The 8,904-nt window shown below is 51.9% G+C and overlaps 1 long non-coding RNA gene across 1 annotated transcript; it reads right to left on the reverse strand.

Annotated features, from left to right (window-relative positions):
- Positions 653 to 8,225, reverse strand: LOC110256494. The gene is made up of 3 exons (XR_002338086.1): positions 7,709 to 8,225; positions 1,651 to 1,726; positions 653 to 1,370 (listed from the first exon to the last, which is right to left on the reverse strand). It is a non-coding gene; the product is annotated as an uncharacterized LOC110256494 (long non-coding RNA).

Consider the following 8,904-nt stretch of genomic DNA (forward strand, 5'->3'; position numbering starts at 1 on the left):
GACATCCTGGTGCCACGAGAAGAGACTTCAGCAACGTGGCTCAGCTCAAGGGTACGTCCAGGTGTCAGTGGCTTCTGTTTAAGGACACATGGAGAGGAGGTACGATGACAGAGAAGTCCGATTTGCATGGCCATGACAAGACATTAAACCCCTAGGGACACCCTTATGGGACACGAGACCACGAAGTGCCACAAAAGAAGCCTGAGCTGGCTGGAAAGGCCCGTCACAGCCTTTGTAGAAAAGAAAAGTCAACCTACAGGAGCCATCTCCTGACTCAAGCCCCAGAGTGATCACAATCAAATAAAAATCATGAAAATGGCTTTTTAGGGAGAGATGAGTGGATTCTAAAGTTCACAAGGAAAAGCAAACATCCAGGAGGAATAACAAAAAAAAAAAAATCCCAGGAGTTCCCATCGTGGCTCAGTAGTTAACAAGTCCAACTAGGAACCATGAGGTTGTGGGTTCGATCCCTGGCCTTGCTCAGTGGGTGAAAGATCTGGCGTTGCCGTGAGCTGTGGTGCAGGTCACAGATGCGGCTCGGATCCCATGTTGCTGTGGCTCTGGTGTAGGCCGGTGGCTCCAGCTCCGATTTGACCCCTAGCCTGGGAACCTCCATATGCTGTGAGAGTGGCCTTAGAAAAGGAAAAAAAAAAAAAAAAATCCCAAAGAGAGCAACAGGAGGAAGCGGGAACTAAGACCAACAGATGTGAAACCCCTCCTAGGGCTGCGGTGGTTACGGCGGCAGGTGGCAGCTTGACTGAAAGTGGGGCCCAGCCGCTCGCGGCTCTGAAGACAATAAAGAGGTGAGGTTGCTTTATTTCGGAGGCCGGCAGCACGGAGGGGGCCTCCTGTCCAAAGACTGACAATCGGGGGGCAAGAGGTTTTACGGCGGAGGGCGGGGGCTGCGTGCGGAAACAGCGCCGTCCGCTCCGCCGTCACCTCGCAGTTGGTCGGGTGATCTGAGCAGCAGCCTCTTGACTGTGTCAAGCACAGTTTGTCTTCAGTTCCAGGGTCGGTTTGTTCCCGCTTCTTTGAGGCCACTTCTGGGAACTGTGGCAGCAATGTCATGGCCCCAGTCTGGTCATCACGCCGCTAACGTCTTCCAGCGGGTGGGGTTTCAGTGTCGACAAGGCAGCTCTCAGGACACGGCTCAGAAGGTGACCCACAGCCCCTGAGAGGAACTGAAGTCCTTGCCTTTGCTTCGTGACTAAATGTTGTGACTTGGTCTCGTTGGACTGCTTTCCTCTGCGCCTGCGTTTTCTCACTTTTCTGATTAAACTTATTCTTTGAAGTTTTTCTGCAGACGAAAGGCAGGTGGAGGATGTGGCGGGGGTGGGGTGAGCACAGGGGCCTGCTCCGTTTCCAAAGCACTGGATTTTAGGCAGAGAGATCGCAGGTATAAATAGACAGGAATTGGCCCTAAAATTCAGGGGTTAATTGCGTTAAAGTGGTGATGGAGTGACTGGGGCCAGTTAGGTGATTAAGTCGGTGACCTGGGGACAACAGGGTCACCGTCCAGAGAAGGAGGTGGGCGTTACTCCTCACAAGTTAGAAACACACACACACACACACACACACACACACACACACACACACACACACACGCACGCATCAAAGACGAAAATGCAGAAAGTGAAATTGTAAACGTACCCGCAGACATCAGGTAGGAGGGTTTTAAGTATCTCAGTGGGAGAAGGACTTTTAATCATGGTACAGACATCTGGAACTGTAACAGGAAAAACAGATCAGTCCAAATAAAACATTTTCAAATCCGCTTTAAAAAGCACCTTGAGGGAGTTCCCGCTGTGGCTCAGAGGGTTAGGAATCTGACAAAGTGTCCGAGAGGATTCAAGTTCGATCCCTGGCCTCGCTCAGTGGGTTAAGGACCTGGCGTTGCCGTCAGCTGTGGTGTAGGTCACAGACGCAGCTCAGATCTGCATTGCGTGGCTGTGGTGTAGGCTGGGAGCTGCAGCTTCGATTCAACCCTTGGCCCAGGGAACTTCCATATGCTGCAGGTGCGACCCTAAAAAGAAAGAAAAAGCATTTTGAGGAGTTTTCTTGTGACACAGAGGACCCAGTGTTGTCACTGAAGTGGCTCGGGTTGCTGCCGTGCCTTGGGTTCAACCCCTCACCCAGGAACTTCCACTTGCTGCAGGCACAGCACCCACCCCCCAAAAAATCACTTTAAACAAATTTGAAAAGTAAAATTGGGGGAAGCCATGTACACCCCCTCGCCCCCAGCTGGGGTCCTCCTCAGAGTTCATCTGCCACGAGGCCCATCCAGCCTCCCAGCCTGCATCCCAGCCTGCATCCCAGGGACCCCAGTGCCATTAGTCACAGTCCGCCTTGCTTTGCTCTTTGTTGTCACTTGTTTGTGGAGACATTGCTTCTTTCAAAGGGCGCAAGGGTGATCATGTGCCAAGTCCACCCCAAGCCCTCGACCTGGGCAGGGGCAGCCCCTGGTCCTCTCTGCCTCTGTGATTCACCTGAGAACCTGCTCTGGTCACATAGTCCAAGTTCCAACCATGGCACCACTGGCACTGGGGAGGGGCAATTCTTTGGGGGTGGGGGCTATGCACTGTGAGACATTTTGCAGCCGCCTTGATCTGGACCCAGTAAGATGCCAGGAGCACCCCTCCTCCACCTAATGACAACCAGAAATGTCTCTGCCCAGCCAAGAACCGCTGATGTGGTCCCTTCCCAGAGATGCTGAGAGCCCCAATCCCAGGCTGTCACGGGCCAAAGCCCTTGGAGTCTCCACGACCTGCACAGTTGCCATGGAACCCCGGCTGGGTACACTTGCCATTATGAGAACAAATGTCACAACAAATAGCTCCCTTTCTTGTGATGCTCTGAAGGGCAGGCGCCTGTGGATCCAAGGACAGAGGAAGCTCAGATGTGCCTGTGGACCCTGGGGGGGTTGTGGGGGGCACAGCTGCATTGAGGGTGGTCAGTGGGCCTTTCTGTCCTGGTGGCCGGGTCCTGGTGACAGCCCAGCCTTGTTTCTAGTCTTTCAGTCATTTGACGGAATTTCCCAACCAATTTCTAGAACTTGAAAGTCTTCCATGAACCCCCAATGGCTGCAGAATCCTCGGACCGGGCGCAGGGTCCTCAAACAGAGGGACCTTTTCCTCAATCCCCACCCCCTGCCCCCCACCGGCCCCACGGGCCAGCAGACAGTGGAGGCACAAAAATTAATGAGATCGCAAGACACCGTTTCCAATAATGAGGAGACATTAATAATTCCACACATTTGTACAGCAACAGCAGTGCTCTTCAGAAGGGTTAAACTGGGATCGGGAGACCAGGTCTGAACTCCATGTGTGCTTTACCCCTGTGACCTCTGGCACGACCTCTATGTGCCTTGGGTTCATCTAGGAACCTGATACAGGCTGTCAGCAGCCATCTAGGTCACAGCATCCTACCCTCTGTCCTAGACAAGTGTCATCTTGTTAGTAAGCAGGTTGGGGTTGGGGGGCACTGACCTGGAGTGTCTGTGCTGTATGCCAATTGCTATGCTGTAAATTCGCCCACCAGATTCTGATTCTGAGCCACTGATGTTTGATTAGTTGATTTGCACAATGCCTCTCTCTTTCAGAGTTCCCTGGTGGGGCAGTGGGCTAAGGATCTAGTGTCACTGCTGTGGCTTGGACCACTACTGTGGCGCAGGTTCAATTCCCAGCCTGGGAAACTCCACATGCCTTGGATGTGGCAAAAAAGTAAAATGTAAGACTGAAAATCTGCTCTTGAGCGGGCAGGAGGGCTCCAGCCCACTGTGCTCTGAGGAGAGAGGTCAGGTTTAGTGACAGGTGCTTTGAGTGGAGTGCAGGCACCTGCACCCCAGGCACTTCAGGCTGGTGCCCACTTCCTGCCAAAGAAAACAAGTCTCTTCCACAAAGAGGGGGGAGGACAGGAGGAGGGGACCAGATCAGGCGAGAGGGGAGACCACAGCACTGGGCTGGGACCAAAGACCCTGGAGAAGGGCTGGGCTGGGCTATGTAGTGACATGCTGCATGCTGGGCTCCAGACAGGTGTTCAGCTCCCAGGACCCTGCAAGGTTGTGTCTCTTCCCGGCGCCCAGCCCAGCCAGCGACTCTGGCACCTAGACCACGCCTGGAGGGAGCCGCAGCCCTTATCTGGACCCAGCCTCCCCATTCAACTGGATGCAGCCTGCTTCCACCCCTCCAGCCCCACTGTCTCCCCAACTCGAGGGAACCGCACACTTCCACCAAGGCAAGACCAAGCCAGCACACGCCGTACCCTGAGCAAAGTCTGCGGGGCGGAGGCATCAAACTATTAAAGCTGTACTTAACCTTAGAGACTTTATATTTCACCAAGGGTCATAGGAACCCAGCTGTGTCGCTCAGTCTTTGCAAGTCTCCACAGCAAATTTCCAGAACCCTTAGCTTCTCATCTCTGTTTGGTTCCAAGTAAATGCCACCTCCAGCTGTTGAATACCATTTGCTCCCAGGAGGGAAGCCCATTTCAAAAGCTAAGATTCAGGCACACACGTACACACACACACACACACACACACACACACACACACACACACACAATTTTCTTAATGAAGCAAAAAGCCATTCAAAAAAAGGAATGATCTGGAAAAAAAAAAAAAAGAATGATCTGGGAGTTTCCGCTGTGGCGCAGGGGAAATGAATGGGAAGAGTATCCGAGAGGATGCGGGGTCAATCCCTCGCTTAGTGGGTCAGGGATCTGGCGTTGCTGTGGTGTAGCCCGGCAGCTACAGCTCCGATTGGACCCGTAGCCTGGGAACCTCCATGTGCCGCAGGTGCAGCCCTAAAAAGCAAACAATAAAAAAAGGTCTTGGGATGAGCAGATACACACTACTATACATAAAATAGATAACACAAGAAACTATACTCAGTATCCCATAGTGACCTATAACGGAAAAGGATCTGAAAAGGAATAGACACTAAACACGTCTAACTGAATCACTGTGCTCTCCACCCGAAAGTCAACCAGCATCGCAAATCAACAGTGCTTCATTTTTAAAAAGAAGAGAAGTGGAGTTCCCGTCGTGATGCAGTGGTTCACGAATCCGACTAGGAACCATGAGGTTGCGGGTTCGATCCCTGGCCTTGCTCAGTGGGTTAAGGATCTGGTGTTGCCATGAGCTGTGGTGTAGGTTGCAGACGCGGCTCGGATCCTGCGTTGCTGTGGCTCTGGCGTAGGCCGGCGGCTACAGCTCCAATTAGACCCCTAGCCTGGGAACCTCCATATGCCACAGGTGCGGCCCTAGAAAAGGCAAAAAGACAAAAAATATAATAAATAAAATAAAAAGAAGATAAGTGATCCTATACTTTGAGCACTAGAGGGAAAGCTGCCCTCATCCCTTAAGCCCTCCGAGGAAGCCTCGGAGTTTAACACGGGACCAGCAGAGGATCTTCTACACGGGAGGCCCTGGAGACAGAGCACCGGACACGGGTCCCCCCTGCAGAAGCTCCCGCCGCGCTCGGATGAATGGGTGAGCAATGATGGCAGGTAATCGGGGTGGGCAGGGGTCCGAGGAGCCCCGAGGAGACGCCTCATCCAGCCGCGTCGGCCTTCATCTCCTGCACCTGTCCTCTCGTCCAAGCATCGCTGCGTCCCCGCCCGGCAGCGCCGCCCCCCTCTTCCCTGGCGGCCTGAAGAGCTGCTCGGAGATAACCAAGGACGAGGCTGGGGAGGAAGCACCCAGCACTTCCTGAGCCAGAGATGGAACGAACCTCCCAAAGAGAGCCCCGTAATTGAAGCCCAGCAAAGTGAGCGCAGGTGTTCATCCTGGGGGTTGTTAAGAACGAAAAATGCAGTTAGCACGACATTGTAAGTCAGCTAGACTTTAATCAAAAGAAAAAAAAAACAGCAAAAAAAAGAAGGAAAAGAGAGACAGAAAGAAAGAGAAAAAGAAAGAGAGAAAGAAAGAAAGAGAGAGAGAAAGAAAGCAAGCAAGCAAGCAAGCAAGCAAGCAAGCAGAAAATGCACCAAGCATTCTTTGTTCAGACCACACGGGCCCTCTGCTCAGGTTGTAAATCCACCCTGGGCCTGGGCCCTGCTGGGTGGACGAGTCGCCTCCCAAGAGTAGGGGGCTAGGGGGAGGGGGGAGGAGGCTCTATGTGGCTGATGACACCTGCCCGTCCCCTTCTCAGGGCTGACAAGCCCGCAGAGCCTCAGGAAGGACCCTGGGATCGGTGGGCCGGGCCCAGCCTGCTCTCACCCCGCCGTGACCCCCACCAGCAGCCCCCTGCCCCCAGGCCCAGGGCCCAAGGGAGACAGCAGAGCCATGGCCTGGCCGGGACCTCCTCTGGGAGGAGCAGTCCTCCTGCCTCGTCTGCGCTGCTTGACTCTCCCGTTCCGTCTGCCCAGAAGACAGGGACCTCAGCTTGGGGTGGAAGCTCTGTTATTTTATTTTATTTGTTTTATATAATGATTTTTATGTTTTTCCATTACACGTTTTGATCTTGTAGCTTGAATTACCAATAAAACCATTCAGGTTTTTTCCAGATTCTCTCCTCCACCCTGGCCCGCGTGAGCACGGATGTGGCGTGTTTAATGGACATCTGTGTGGGGCATTAAGACAGAGGCAGCAGGTACTGGCATTTGAGAAAACGGATTAAAATCGACTTTTTTCTATGTATTTGGATTTAAAAGAATTCTATCCCAAAGTGTGAAAGGGTAATTTGTTAGACGCAGAAAGAGCATTTTAGAAGAGAAAGGCAGTTCAAACAAGGTGCCTGAAAAGAGCCAGATGCCACCTAATGGTAGCTTTTATAGAATGCTTGGTTATTTTCTGGAATCATGTTGCATTCTTTCAATTTATGCATTTCAGAGTTGATAAGAAGAGCGAGTAGGACCACGTCGGTATGAGAGATGCAGTAGGTGAACAGGTGTGCCTTCCCAAGCCGAACACCTGGGGCGTGATGGAGCCAGGTGAGAGGAGACGGGCACAGGTTTAGACAGACCCAGGTGCTCCCGCCATGGCACAGCATGTTAACAATCCAGCTTGTCTCTGCGCAGGCATCACATCGATCCCCAGCCCAGCACAGTGGCTTAAGGATCTGGTGTTGCTGCAGCTGTGGCATAATCACAATGTGGCTTGGATTTGATCCCTGGCCTGGGAACTTCCATATGCTGCGAGTGCGACCAAAAAAGGAAAAATATATAGAGATCCAGTAGCAAACTGCAATTGGGTCCTAGAAGTAACTGTTCCAGGACTTGCCTTCTCATCAAAAACAACCAGAAATCTGGGCAAAACTACATGAAATATGTTATCTTTCAGATGCTGGACAAAAGGCGGTGCACGTCTGCGATATTGAAAGGGAAAAAAAAGAAGAACCCCGCTCTCACTGCAGCTTTCTACTGACGAGTAATTTCCAAAGCACAGTGCAGGGAGGGGACACAGGAACAGAATCGAGATCTCGTGGAGCTGAGGAGACAAAAATTAAAGTTCAGGGGAGATAAGGCAGATGCAGACTGTAGGACAGGGGACCCAAGAGGAGGAGTCTGGAAATTGCATGGAGGTTCTCTTGAGTCTCTGCCTGACCACAGTCTGAACAAGGGCAGCATGAAATTCCACAGGCCAGGCAGCGATGCCCACAGAACTGCCCAGAGCTTTACACGTGTGTGAAATATTTAAGTTCCCACGAGCCAGAGGGCAGAGACCTCACTGAATATATAAAGCCGTCATTGGAGGCCGACAAAATCTTACCTATGGGCTCTGGTCCAATTGGAAGGCACAAACCAGCCAGGTGTCTGAACAGGAAAATTTCATATAAAGAAGTATTAACTGCAATAGGGGAGGAACTGTGAAGATGAAAAGAGAACGCGAGAAAATCCCGAGGCTGAAGGCGCGTAGCCAAGAATGGACACCCCTGGAAGGAGGGCTTCTTCCTCACGGCCGGGACTCAGACCTCGCTGGAGACAGTACTTGCAGGATAGTGAAGAATTTTGCAGATTGTGCGAAGCTCAGCTGGTTCACAGCAGCCATGGAAACAGGAAGCATCCTGCAGGTGCAGATGGGCCAAGGCTGGTGGGCCAGTGTGCAGAGAGCTGGGGCACTGGAAGTCCGATTGCCAACAGGTGGCAGGAACCGTGGTGTCCATACCCAGAGGGCTACATCCGGGTGGTGATCAGACTGGGTCCGAGCACCACGGGCCGTGATCTGCGTAAGAAAAAAAAAAAATGGCACATCAGAACCAGAAAAAGAAGCTCCTTCCTCCCGAATTTCCCTCCAGCACCCTCTGCTGACAAAGCCTGATATTGTGCTCACTGGAGAGGAGAAAGAAATGTTTACTGCTTCATTATCACAGCACAGGAGAACAACTGGTCCGTCGGGAGCTGAGAGGCCAGGAAGCGATAAATGGCATGTGGGACAAAAACAGCCCTAGAGGAAAAGAATGCTTTAGATCTGCTACAACCCAACACGAGACTCCAAAAAATCAAAGTCATCTTCGAATATCTTAACTGCGAAATAGAAAAAACTCCACCGCCTTTAAAGAAATACAATAAGGCAGGACCTGTCATGGCGCAGCGGCAACGAATCTGACTAGGAACCATGAGGTTGCGGGTTTGATCCCTGGCCTTTCTCAGTGGGTTAAGGATCTGACTTTGCCAAAAAGGCGAAAAACAAATAGACTAAAACCCAGCACTGGCGATCACATTGGTGATGTCAGGTATATCATCGAAAACTCCTAGACAAGTATTAGCTTGGGGCAAAGATGGAGTTGCGGAGAGATGGACTTTTCCTCCTGCCAGAAATGGAAAAGTACCTACCATGATGGTTATGGAGATATTTTACACCAGGCAACAGAGGACAGCGACCCCTCGGAGAGAGAAGCAAACAAGGTGGGCCCTACAATTGCGCATCTTGCTGCGTGGAGAGGGGATTTCTAAGTCCTGATACGG

This window comes from Sus scrofa, chromosome 13 (assembly GCF_000003025.6).
Source record: "Sus scrofa isolate TJ Tabasco breed Duroc chromosome 13, Sscrofa11.1, whole genome shotgun sequence".
Lineage (NCBI taxonomy): Eukaryota > Metazoa > Chordata > Mammalia > Artiodactyla > Suidae > Sus > Sus scrofa.